Raw genomic sequence first — 14,623 nt, 5'->3', positions numbered from 1 at the left:
CCAATTTACAAATACAGTGGTGCACCGCATAGGGAATTTTTCTCTCTTAAGTACCCCGATGTACTTCTATTGCGTTCAGCATTTCCCAGCAGCACACTGTATCACCATTGTCATGAGAGAGGGGGCTTGGCCCGGGATTAAAGGGGTTACACCCCATTTGGCCACCCCCTGCTCTCACTTGGGGAGCAAGGGATTAACTAGACTGGGGTCCAGTAATATGTTTTTAACTTGCTTCAGAATCCAACTGTTTATTCCCCTGTATAAATGTATTGTCTCGTCCTAGTGTTTGCAACAACACATACACTAGGGTTGATGCGGGAGGGAAGGGGTTAATGGTAATTCAGTGATTATAGCCCTTTGTTCCCTTTTCCCGCCTTTTCAGGCTCCATTTTGCAGCCTTCCATAGGTCGCCATTGAAACTCCATGAATTCTAATGGCAGAAGTAGCGGTTTTGGACCTGTTTTCCAGCGACGACCAGCAGGTGGAGTCCGAGAGGAAGAGCGGCGGTTTACCATTGTAAGTCAATGGGGCCATTGATTTCAATGAGGATTCCTCGACACCGGCCTCGAGGAACAGGTTAGCAGCCTTCCAAACCGCATACCGCAAAAGCGGATACAATATCATTGAAAAGAGCTTTTATCACTTGGGTCAAGTTCAATGACAATTAGCGTGGGAATCTTAGGTTCTAGGGCACCTGGGAATAAAATTATTGTTGCCCCTAGGAACCCCCACACATGACCCCCACTGGGTCCAGGAATGAGGGACCCCCGTAAAGGGTCGAGCGGAGAAAGAGGGTCGCGCCATTGATTTTAATGGCGGAGCGAAGTCCCCATTGAATCCAATGGTGGCGTGTGCCCATGCATTGTCTTTGGTGGCGCCGGCCATTGATTCCAATGGGGAAAAGCCACGTGGCGTGAAAACGGCTAAGTGTGAAAGGGTAAAAAGTGTAAGTCCATATCTCCCGTTCCGGAAGGACCAGAGGGCTGGGATTTGGGTGGCATGTAGCCAAGGTTCCGGCATTAATGCATGGCCCTTCCCAACCCTCTCCGAACAACCAGACGGAGTTTGGGCAAATGTAAAGATTTGTGGTTTTTTCATATAGACTTCAATGGCGGCGGTTTACTGCATACGAAGTTGAAACTCTCTTCGTATGCAGTAAACCCCGTTCCAGAGGTGAAGAGACCACTGTGCCGTGTATCCGTCCCCTCTCCCATCTAACCGGAAGCAGTGCAACCCGCAACGGATGTGACGTCAGACGCCGTCCAATGCGGTCTGACTGTGGGAGCTCTGAAGGAAGACGGCCCGATCACCACCTCTCCCGATGCGAGACTTACTGCCTCAATACTATTTTATGTGCTTATACTTGCTGTACACATTGTGAGTACAATTCTTAACCTTGTTTACTGTGATAAACCGTTTGCTGGTCTGCACTATGGTCTCTCTTTGTCGTGTTTTTCATGAACATCATCCTGAGTGAGAGCCCTCCTGAGTTTCTACACACTTTGTTCCCCGTAAATGCTGATTCTTCACCTACTTGTTGTAAGTAGGCAATCTATATGAGCCAAGTTTCTTTGCTTTATCATACATTTGTGATTTTACTGCACCATCATTGTTTATTTCTGTGTTTGGGGTGTTCCTGAATCATCGCTCCCTTCCTACCCTGGATGTTCACTGTTACTTTGAGGGAATCTGTACAATTCCTTTTGAAGGTCGAGAATTTTTCTATTTCACCTTACACCCAGTTTCATTTGTTCCCTTCATTTTGTATGATTTTACATTGTTGTGTCTAGCGTCGTTCTAAATCACTTGGGTTTGTAGAACATCTTCAGTGACATCTTAAATAAAGCCCCTTTGTTTTATATACCCCTGCCTGAGCTCTCAGTCTGTTGGGCAGTGGGGAAAGAAGTCTGTTGTAGTGGGAGACTGTCTCTGGATCTCCTAGAGCCCACTGGAGCTGGAGGCGCTATTACGAGAAAAAGGAATATCAAGATATTATATATTAATATCTTAATTTGGTGTAAGGTAATGTACTATATTGTGATAGTCTTGGTTTAACATCTTGTTTCATTTTAATCAGCATATGTAGGGGTTAAATTATCCCTAATTATACATCTGCTACTCATTTTTCTAATTAGCTTTTCTGTTAAGTGGTTGGTCAATCTGACTATAAATATGTGTTCCACACCTATGCTATTACCCCCTGAAGAAGTCTCTGTTTGAGACGAAACGCGTAGGAAGTACTTTGTGAATTATTGTCCAGTTTTTTATTCATATGCCACTCTGACTTACGGGACTTTTATTGCTTGGTACTCAAAACTAAGTACAGCCGTACTATTGATATCCCTGCAGGGATCGCCGCAGTCTATCCGGAAAGCCCAGTGACGTCACCAAATCTCGCGAGACTGCTATCAGAGGCTCATTGCGGTGACGAAGGGCTGGGAGCAGAGAGACACTCCCCACTTGCTCCGGCACACAGAGTAGAATTGCAGTGTTGCTGTGTTCCTTCACATCGGACGGTGATACTGGAGCGGCTGTATCCTGTACCTTGGCTGGCGATTGAGTATTACTCATGAATGCTTTTATTCCCTATATGTTTGTGAGTGTGCATTTTTATACATCCAACCCCATATACATTTGTAAACCTTAATACGCTATGAGTGCGCCTGTTTTTTGTTTGTTTTTTCTGTTGATATCTTGGAGGGAGTGGTTACCCCCTGCATTCAGGCTGCAAAGACTCATCTGGACAGCGTGTGCAGCTGGATTTTGATTTGTATTTTATTTTACATATCTGGACACTATTCATTTATTTGTTTATATTTATTTTATGTATTTTTCATTTTTTATTGTTTAGATTTCAAAAGCATTATTTCATCATTATTTGCTACATTTATGGTCAATTAGATTTAGGTGGCGCCATATCTCTTTCTGTTTCTTTTTCATATATATATATATATATATATATATATATATATATACATATATATATATATATATATATATGTGTGCATATGTATCTGCTGATTCTAAATGGTTTTCTATGATATCAAATATTTCATTAATTTCAAGCATGTCTTGCATCATTGATAACTCATTCTGAACATATCTAGCATCCAATTTAAAACTGTAGTTTTTATAGAGTACCTCCTTGAATTATGTACATTTTCTCAATGCTAATTAATTTAAAATGCACTGCAAACATAAGGCAATACAAAATAAACAAAGTACTTAAACAGGATGGAAATGCTGATGTTAAGTGTACTTTATTTCTCTTTTTTTTATCATTCATTCGCTGTTCTATTCATTACCTCCAAAATTAAACAGAAGGCTTGTAATGTAAAATGTAGAACGTATTTTAATTTAAATGATAATTATTTTTACAATACAGTATATGTATAGAAAAAAATATTTTAAGCTATTTAAGAACTAAATCAAGGACTTCATAACAAGATAGTATTTCATTGATTGAAGTTTTCATACAGTAGTAACTATTGTCTCAGGTAATTTAAGTGTCAGAATACGCGGCAGAACTAGTGTTAATGACAACTGCATAACTAAAGAGAAAAAGGTGTCTGCGGTGTCCCGCCCCCAGTACCTGACTACGGCTGTCATGTGTCTCACTCCCCCTGGTGGAATCTCCATCAATCCTTTCTCGTGATTGAAGATCTCCCCATATTCTTCCTGAGAGGCGACTCTTAAACATTCATCCTTGTGGGCAGGAGGAAGCTGCAGTGAAGACAAGGGTAATTCACCCGCCTCCTGGAGGTAGGCACTTATCACAGACCTCACTACATCGGCATTAGTTCCCAATATCATGGGAGCACTCGGGTGTTCTTGAGCCTCGGGACAGACCAGGGCTTCCACTCTCATTGGTTGAGTCCGGTTGGTGTTCAATTGCAATACATTGATCCGCACGGCTATCACTCCATCGATGGGATATTCCTCCTTGCTAAGACCCCACAACTTCATCTTTTCGGCCGATTGTAGAGGCAGATGGCTGAGGTGTTGGTTGTAAAACGACCGATAGATAATAGTCACCAGGGACCCCATGTCCATCAAAGCTGAGGCATAGACGCCTTCCACGATGACTCTTATTATGGCGGTGGGTCCTACCCTGCTGTAGACATCTTGTGGGATGGCCTCTCCCGTGGGGGTCTCCGACTCTCCCTCATCCTCTTCAGGTAGGGCCGGGAAGGAAGAGAGTGATTGCTGTACTTGTACTGTGAAGGACTGGGCCTTCGGAGTTTTCGGGGATGCGGGCAGCTCTTTGCAACATGGCCCTTTTCGCCACAGTTGAAGCAGCGGAAACCCATGCGGGAACCCGAGCTGCCAGGTGATCTGGGAGCGGACCCAGGCACCTCAGGGGTGGGTGTGTCCTTTCCGCTCTTGCTCCCCTTTGCTTTGGGTATCGGTGCTTCCTTGGTATCTTCCTTGCGGGAGTCTTTACCCTTCAGGGAAGTATGTAGTCGAGCGTTCGCTTCTTGCCCCTTTACCAATCCCAAGATGCCCTGGAATGTAGGTGGGGGTCCTTGTAATAGCAAGCACCTGATCATAATCACGATGTGATGAGTGGGGATGGCCCCTCTAAGAAATTCTTCGTCCACCGTTTGGGTGGTATGAGATCTTCCACAAAACTAGTTGAATTCGCTGTAGGAAGTCAGACAAGACTTCCCTATCTTTTTGTCTAAGGCCGTAATACTTGAATCACAGCTCACTTTCTTCTTCATCCTTGCCGTAAATCTGTACTAGTAGATCCACCATCTGATGAGCGGAAAGCTCAGGGACCTTATCACGCTGCGCACTGATCATGGTGGAGGCCGGAGGTCTAAAGCTCTCCATTTTCCACTGACGTCTTACCGCTTCAGAGCAGGGCCATTCGTCAATCACCTTGAGGGTGTGTTCCCTCCAGGACTCTATTCCCTCTTCGCCCACAGGAATAGGTAGTGTCACTAAAAAGGCCTTCAGCTTTGTATAATTTTGTGCTTATGAGGCCATGGTTAGAGCTTCCACTAATTGGGGCATTGTTGGCCTTCCTATTGCATTCCCTGGGTGCTGAACTGGATGGGAATCAGGTATAGGGGTAGGGGTGAGTTCTAGACTGGCTTGACCTTCTGCGGGAGAGTAAGGTGACCGCGTGGCCTCAGTTCGTAGAGGGGCCTCCAGCGGAGTCTCAGGGCTGAAAATCACTCTGGGCAAGAGCGGGTCAGAATAGAGTAGTGAACTCCCCATGAGTAGAGTGTCATTGAAGTGGGAAGAACTCTGAATTTCTGCGGGTGAGGGAACTGTGTAGGAGTGTGTAGGGACAGGAATTGCCACTGGCAATGACAATTCGGAGAAGACAAGCGGACAGCCTGGAGGTAGGGCTCCATGAAGGTGTAAGGCCCTAGGGGTGTCGTCTTCTCGGACTTCATGGCGGGTTGCCAGGATGAGTATTTACCAGTGAAACGTAGGCCCCCACTTCTGACCTATCTGTCAGACATGGGCAAAACCAAGCAGGGGTCTAAGTTGGGTTATGATGGCTTGCGAGGTGATGTCGAATGGCACGTCCCCCACGTGACTATGTGGCGGGGTGACTCATTGAGTTTTAAGGCCCAGTCGCTGACCTGTTGCTTGGATTGGGAGAACATGCTAGAATTTGGTCTAACTGAATAGGGCACGCCAGGTCTAAATCTCAGCAGCACCTCCAAATGTAGCCCTTGTACTCCTTGGGTACTGAAACTACCTGTGCTGCTATCACTTGTCTGGCTAACAAGAGGCCTGAGCCTCTGCCACTGGGAGCCTGGGATACACTTACTCCACGGTGCAGCGCCTCCACCGGTAAGGGATCCCAGCGTGGTGGGAGTATTCCCTCACCGGAACCAACATACACAATAAATGCACATAATTGTACAGTATATAAACAGTATTTACTAGACACATATGTTTTGCGTATACCATAACACATCCACAGCATATAACTCAATGTAATACCCCACAATAATACCTCCCGGATGGAAACCACCAAGTACTGACGTGCCTGGGCACATAACCCCTGATTGTCCACAAGAAGGAGTGTGTTTGTGGGGGATAGCGCGCTTCCCTGTGTTGGAGCCTGGTGGCACATATTAATATCATCCTGGTCGTGGTCCAGACCAGGATAACCAGCAGCAATCTGTAGCTCCGCGACGTGGTTCCGCGGCGCGGTATGTTGCTCCTCTCTTGGATAGCTCCGCAGGCTGACTTCTCTGAAGGGGTCTCCCACCGGATGATTCCTTATAAGCAGTCTCTAATATGGAGTCCTAATCTGCTCTCAGATAGCAAGCTGCACTGTCCTTCAGGCAATGTCCTGCAGCATACAAAGAATATAGTGCGCAACCACAAAACAACTTAAATGTGTAAAAGACAGTGTCTATATATGAATTTCCTTATAAATTGAATAAACACTGAACATTGAGTGAAGATTATAAGGCACAACCCTATTGTGGAAGTGAAAAAAATATATATTATACAACCATACAGGACCGTTGGTAGAAGGCATATGCAGCTTAAAAATAGAGAGTGGCTCGGCACTCTCACGAACTAGAAATGGAGACAAAAAAAAAAGCGCAAAACGCAAATAGTGAAGTATATCAAAATCAAAATTTAAGTAAAATTGGTGAGTAATGTGCATACATTTAAAACATATAACATTAGCATTTACGTGTATCAACACACGAATGTTACCACACGGCAAGATCTGGAAGCCCTCTGTATCTGGCGTGGTATCAGCAGTCTGCAGCCGGATGATCCAAAGGGTGGAACTGGAAACAGCCCGGACTCTCTATCTGTGTCTCCCACGTTCAGCGCGAGCAACGGGTTAGCTCCAAACAGTTGTATTGCTGTCAGCGTGGGCACAGGAGAAGATAGTCCTGAACACAGTCAGGTCCCGAACGCAGTGAGGTCAGGCACTGCTCAGCATGAGGAATCAGTCCCGGTAGACGCGCGCCAGTATGACGTCACCCGTAGGGACGCAGCTATGTGCAGGGCAAGTCCAAGCGGCTGAGCCGGGGGCTGCGTGAGTCCAATCAAAAGCTCAAATTGGCTAGGATACACAATAGTGGCAAGATAAAAGCTCTAAAGGTACCACATATAATAAAAAATGCATAAAGATATAATCCAACGCGTTTCAAAGCTAAAAGTGCTTCTTCATCAGGGATAGATTCAAAGTCACCACCCCTGGGTGTTATATACACACCCAGCTACTGGTATTGGTCTAACAATTAGTATCATAGGCCAATTAAAATAGCTTCTAAGCATGTGGGGCGGGACAATGAATTTGCATCGATAATGCATTATTAGAACATTAAAAACAAATCTTTAATTGACACATAAATTGCTCTGCAAAAGAGAAAAAAAGGCATTAGTAAAATATATATAAAACTGGAGATATCATATACTCCTTGATGGAAGATACACAACATTAAGTGAACTTGACATACACAACACTGATCACTAAAACATCATAATAAAACATCATAAAAATACTGCTTGTTCAATGAGGCTGATGGCCACTCAAAAATTAATCACTTATTGAGAGTTACCCATAGTAAGTCGGAGGAGATACTAGATTAACCCTTTAATAAAAAGCCCACACGTCGAGGTCTTCATTAAGCCCTTTGGGAGACATGCAATCTAATTTGTGAATCCAAAATTATTCCTGTGCAGACAAAGCTTTAATTCTGTCCGTCCGTCCCCCTCCTATCACATGGGACATGCTTAATACCCATAAATGTCAAAGAGGAAGGGTCTTTCTGATGATTAACCAGGAAATGCCTGGAGACACTGTGTTTCTCAAAACCATTCCTAATATTACGTATATGCTCTTGTATTCTAATTTTTAAGTTACGTTTCGTTCTGCCTACATAGTGTAACCCACAGGCGCATTCAAGTAGGTACACTATATATACTGAATCGCATGTAATAAAATCTTCTACAGCAAAGACTTCCTTAGTTTTTTTAGAGCTGAAAGTTTTACGGTTTGGATGCATATATTTACAAACTGAACACTTAGCACAATTAAAGTTCCCCACAGGTTTATTACCGAGCCAGTTTTTGTTAGTTCTCTGACAGCCCAATTGTCCAATGTCCCTGGGAGCTAAAAAATTTTTTACGTTAGTAGCCTTCCTATAAATAAATCTAGGTCTCTTAGTCAAATGGTCACTTAGGACCGGATCATTGTCTAGAATTGGCCAATGTTTAACAACCACCTTCTCAATACTTCTGTGAGCTATATTATAGTTCGTCACAAAAGCCACATCTACCTTGCCCGTGTCTAACTTACTAGATGTTTTACCTTTTAGAGTCAACAATACATCTCTATCCATAAGTTGGACTCTCTCTAATTCCCTTCTAAGGTGATCAGATTGTAACCCCTTTCAATGAAGCGACTCAAAAGTTTTTCTGCTTGCCTCATAAAGGTTTCATTACTGGTACAATTTCTTTTCAACCTCATAAATTGCCCTCCTGGGATATTTTTGATCCATGTGTCCTTATGATTACTTGTCGCCATTAGTAGGTTGTTGGTATCCACTTCTTTAAAAAATGTTTCTGATAGTACCTTCCCATCACAAGTGGAAGTCAGTTTAAGATCTAAATAGTTGGTCACTTCTTGATCTGTTTGGTGTGTAAAGATCAAATTATAGTTATTGTCATTAATGAAGGACATAAAACGGTTGACTGACTCAAGGTGAGGAGCATTTTAGCTTCCTATTTTCTGAGGAGGTTGTAAATGTATCCTCAGAGTCAATGGTGACATCATCGGTTAAAGATCTTTTTAAAAGTTTGGAGAAACTCCTATTAGAGGAAAATAAATTATGGCTTGAGAAAAGGACCATTAAAAGTTATATGGACTGCAAAAGAGTCCCAAGAGGGTTACGGGTTCTTAAGAAACCCACCTTTGGCAAAGACAATGCCCACTTTATGCAAGAGTGGAACCGCATTTTAGACGCTTGTTCAATGGACCTGATGAGGTTAATTATTTTTGAGAAGAGTCGTAATATTAAGGAATTAGAAAAGGATATTCTTGAGATCATAGGGACTTTAGAACCACTGGTTATTGATAATGTCTGCTCTGAATTGGAGCATGATCTCAAGAGTAAACTTGAAAAGGAAGAGGAGGAACTTTTAAAAAATAAACATGACAAATTTCTACGTGACAAAAGTGTTTATATAAATAATAGGCAAAGAGATTGGGCCAAAAAAGAGGAAAGAGGGAGAGTGGTTAGTCAAACATATGTCCCCAATACAAGGGACAAATCCAATTCCTCTCACTCTAGACAGAGAAAACACCATGATCAAAATTATAGGTCCAATGATCAGTCACGTGGTAATTATCCTGTTACTAATGGTGGTAATAGTACAAAGGGAGAATATCCTAACCACCATCATAATAACCATGTCCGCAATCCTAACTATCGAGGCAAAAATTACATTAGGGATTATAAACCTAATTTTAGGCCTAATTCCTATCAGCATCAGCAGCAAATAGGACATAAGGAGTATGTAACTATAAGAACAGAATTATGTGCATACTCACCTAAAGTTTTACCTAAACGTAATATTTACTCCCGTTCTCCAAGTCGTTCTTCACCATCTTTTTTAGAGATGGTCAAGACGAGATTGGCACCCCCACTGGTAAAAGAAGCGAAAATGAAAGAATTTGCTCTAGATCCCCCACCAAACAGACAAAGAAAAAGGTCTCTGTCAGGCGGGGAACCAGAGGAGGTGCCAATGTCCAAAAGAAAAAAGAGCTATCAAGAAGGGTCACCCCAGTAAAGAACGGTATTTTTAATCTCTCTACGAGCATTCTGACACAAGATCAGGTCAGAGTACTCAGTAGGGGTTTAAGTTTTTCACGGACATGTGGACCTAATTCGTTCCAACTTTTTAAGGATCTTCATAAGTTCACAAGGAACTTAACACTTAAAAGACATTTCTTAAAAAATGAGATGGAGACTGCACTGCCACCTGCACAACCAACCCCTAATATATTAGCTACTTCCCTAACTCAGAACCTTGAACCCATTATTAGGCACACACCCTTTAAGACACAGTCAAAGTTTTACCCGGCGCAATCAAAGGGGCATCACATTGATACGTTCTTCACAATGGTGAATAACGAGTTAAATGCCCTAACACAGGATTTTGATATGGGTAAGAACAGACAGAATCTTAGTGCAAAGGAGAATCTTGCCTTAAAAATGGTTAGGGATAACAAGGATTTAATAATTAGACAAGCAGATAAGGGGGTGGGTGGTTCTACAAAACCGCAAGGATTATGAGAAAGAGGCTTGTAGACTTTTAAGTGACACCACCTTTTATAAGAAATTGAAGAAAGACCCCACTTTGGAGTTTCAGTGTTTATTGAAGTCTTTATTAGAAGAAGCCATCTCCCAATTTGTTATCACCAATGTTGAATTTTCATTTCTTTATCCAGCTTTTCCCAGAATACCTATATTTTATCATTTGCCCAAAATCCATAAAACCAGGTAGATCCCCAGGAAGACCTATTGTCTCAGGGATCCAGTCATTAACCGCCAATGTATCCCAATATGTTGATTTTTTCTTGCAGTCGTATGTGGTCCAACTTCCATCATACATCAAGGACTCCACTGCAGTTCTAAACCTATTCCAGACTTTCGAATGGAAGAGCAGCTACAGATGGCTGACATGTGATATCCAGGCCCTCTATACCCACATCCCTCACACCAAAGGTGTGGAGATCATTGACATGTGCATGCAGCGAGATCCCTTGTTGCATCCCCAAAATAGGGAGTTCATCTTGAAGTCCATTGACTTCATTTTGAAGCATAATTATTTTATGTTTCTCACAGACTTCTACAGACAGGTTTGCGGAACAGCGATGGGTACTCGGTTTGCCCCGAGTTTCGCGAACCTGTATGTGGGAGACTGGGAGAACAACTTCATCTGGGCCAATAACCCATTCTCAGGCAACATCATCAGGTGGCGGCGCTACATTGATGATGTCCTGGTGGTGTGGGATGGAGACCTTGAGTCAGTCAACCGTTTTATGTCCTTCATTAATGACAATAACTATATTTTGATCTTTACACACCAAACAGATCAAGAAGTGACCAACTATTTAGATCTTAAACTGACTTCCACTTGTGATGGGAAGGTACTAATCAGAAACATTTTTTAAAGAAGTGGATACCAACAACCTACTAATGGCGACAAGTAATCATAAGGACACATGGATCAAAAATACCCCAGGAGGGCAATTTATGAGGTTGAAAAGAAATTGTACCAGTAATGAAACCTTTATGAGGCAAGCAGAAAAACTTTTGAGTCGCTTCATTGAAAGGGGTTACAATCTGATCACCTTAGAAGGGAATTAGAGAGAGTCCAACTTATGGATAGAGATGTATTGTTGACTCAAAAAGGTAAAACATCTAGTAAGTTAGACACGGGCAAGGTAGATGTGGCTTTTGTGACGAACTATAATATAGCTCACAGAAGTATTGAGAAGGTGGTTGTTAAACATTGGCCAATTCTAGACAATGATCTGGTCCTAAGTGACCATTTGACTAAGAGACCTAGATTTATTTATAGGAAGGCTACTAACTTTAAAAAAAAATTAGCTCCCAGTGACATTGGACAATTGGGCTGTCAGAGAACTAACAAAAACTGGCTCGGTAATAAACCTGTGGGGAACTTTAATTGTGCTAAGTGTTCAGTTTGTAAATATATGCATCCAAACCGTAAAACTTTCAGCTCTAAAAAAACTAAGGAAGTCTTTGCTGTAGAAGATTTTATTACATGCGATTCAGTATATATAGTGTACCTACTTGAATGCGCCTGTGGGTTACACTATGTAGGCAGAACGAAACGTAACTTAAAAATTAGAATACAAGAGCATATACGTAATATTAGGAATGGTTTTGAGAAACACAGTGTCTCCAGGCATTTCCTGGTTAATCATCAGAAAGACCCTTCCTCTTTGACATTTATGGGTATTAAGCATGTCCCATGTGATAGGAGGGGGACGGACGGACAGAATTAAAGCTTTGTCTGCACAGGAATAATTTTGGATTCACAAATTAGATTGCATGTCTCCCAAAGGGCTTAATGAAGACCTCGACGTGTGGGCTTTTTATTAAAGGGTTAATCTAGTATCTCCTCCGACTTACTATGGGTAACTCTCAATAAGTGATTAATTTTTGAGTGGCCATCAGCCTCATTGAACAAGCAGTATTTTTATGATGTTTTATTATGATGTTTTAGTGATCAGTGTTGTGTATGTCAAGTTCACTTAATGTTGTGTATCTTCCATCAAGGAGTATATGATATCTCCAGTTTTATATATATTTTACTAATGCCTTTTTTTCTCTTTTGCAGAGCAATTTATGTGTCAATTAAAGATTTGTTTTTAATGTTCTAATAATGCATTATCGATGCAAATTCATTGTCCCGCCCCACATGCTTAGAAGCTATTTTAATTGGCCTATGATACTAATTGTAAGACCAATACCAGTAGCTGGGTGTGTATATAACACCCAGGGGTGGTGACTTTGAATCTATCCCTGATGAAGAAGCACTTTTAGCTTTGAAACGCGTTGGATTATATCTTTATGCATTTTTTATTATATGTGGTACCTTTAGAGCTTTTATCTTGCCACTATTGTGTGTCCTAGCCAATTTGAGCTTTTGATTGGACTCACGCAGCCCCCCGCTCAGCCGCTTGGACTTGCCCTGTACATAGCTGCGTCCCTATGGGTGACGTCATACTGGCGAGCGTCTACCGGGACTGATTCCTCATGCTGAGCAGTGCCTGACCTGACTGTGTTTGGGACCTGACTGTGTTCAGGACTATCTTCTCCTGTGCCCACGCTGACAGCAATACAACTGTTTGGAGCTAACCCGTTGCTCGCGCTGAACGTGGGAGACACAGATAGAGAGTCCGGGCTGTTTCCAGTTCCACCCTTTGGATCATCCGGCTGCAGACTGCTGATACCACGCCAGATACAGAGGGCTTCCAGATCTTGCCGTGTGGTAACATTCGTGTGTTGATACACGTAAATGCTAATGTTATATGTTTTAAATGTACGCACATTACTCACCAATTTTACTTAAATTTTGATTTTGATATACTTCACTATTTGCGTTTTGCGCTTTTTTTTTTGTCTCAATGTCCTGCAGCACCTCTCACACTAATGGTGTAAAGGTCCCTATCTTAAGGCTTTCCTTACAGCAATTACAATAAGTGCCTCTACTGTGTCTCAGGGGCCTAACTGGGCCCTTGGGGGTAACTTCTGGCCTAGTCCCTGGAGCACAGCTCCGTGGACCCTACTTGCACCATTCAGGACCCAGTCTTGATTGCCAGCTTCCCCTCCCAGCATGCCCTATATCCCCCTTGCCTTGCTGGAGAATACTGCCATCTGATTCGCTCCCTGGCATCATGTGGTACCACCTCCCTATGCAGCATGGGAGATGTAGTCCCCGCAGGGCCTATGTTGCATTGGGGCCGCGTGCGCATGGCGTGCTGCGCATGTGCGACTCCTAATGGCCACTGCGGGTCTCCTGCGCATGCGTGACCTTCCGGGGGTCGTGCGCAACCAGCAATGGCGGCGCCCTGCAAAGGGAGCCACCGGAGAATCCATCGCCATCCCTACAACAGCGTAGGTAAGGGTGAAACTGGGGGACCAGAGGAGCCGGAGGGGATACCGGCTACATAACTTGTAAAAAGGACTAATTGTAGTAAAGTATAAATGTAATACGGTAAATAAACTGTTATGTCAAAACCAAATGTTGTTATTAGTTCTTACTAGGAATTTATTCAATTGCTTTTTTAAAAAGCGGGACGGGGCTGGGGCGAGCCTAGGTGGCGAGTAGATTTTTTTGGTTCCGCAAGTAGATTTTTGGGTGATATTTCAAGCCCTGTATATATGTGACCAGGTCCCCCCTGGGTCCCCTTTGTCCCTTTATCTCCTGGGCGACGGAGGCTAGTAGCGGAGGCTGGGGAGAGTGGCCGGATGGTGTAAGAGCATGCAGGCAGCCAGGAGAAACGACCGGGTCACTTGAGGTCCGAGGCGGTTCCCTTTGAAGGGCGCCGCCATATTGGTTATGTGCGCGCATGCGCTTAGACGAATTGCGCATGTGCAAAGAGCAGTAGTGGCGGCCAATGAGAGAGGCTCCACGCAGGGACTACAGGTCCCATAAGCCCCCGGGATAGGTGTGCATGCGCAGTATACTCACTGAAGCGGCAGCCATTACAGATAGGCTCCGTAGGGAAACTACAAGCCCCAGCAGCCCCTGGATGCATTACTATCCCACAGCGGAACCGGACTGCACGTGTAAGGAATCAGTTGCGTGTCCAACAAGGTCTGCGGTCAGTACACCATATTCAATATCTGAGAAGGGACATTCTCTATTGGTGATATTTGAACTCTGACTGCTTGTGCCACACGGCTGTTCATGGACTGTATCTGGAATAGATGACTTACCCTCACTGTTTGCTTCATTAACCATTGATGCCCCATTCTCCTGCCTCTGATCCTATACCTCCCACTGCTTGTTCACTGCTACATTTTGCAACCATATGTTTTAATTGTATGCTTTTTAATCTCACCTGATAACATAGGTCCAATTG

The sequence above is a fragment of the Ascaphus truei genome, chromosome 1, assembly GCF_040206685.1.
Source record: "Ascaphus truei isolate aAscTru1 chromosome 1, aAscTru1.hap1, whole genome shotgun sequence".
Classification (NCBI taxonomy): Eukaryota; Metazoa; Chordata; class Amphibia; order Anura; family Ascaphidae; genus Ascaphus; species Ascaphus truei.
The sequence above is the reverse complement of the archived record's forward strand: the minus strand, read 5'-3'. Positions refer to the sequence as shown.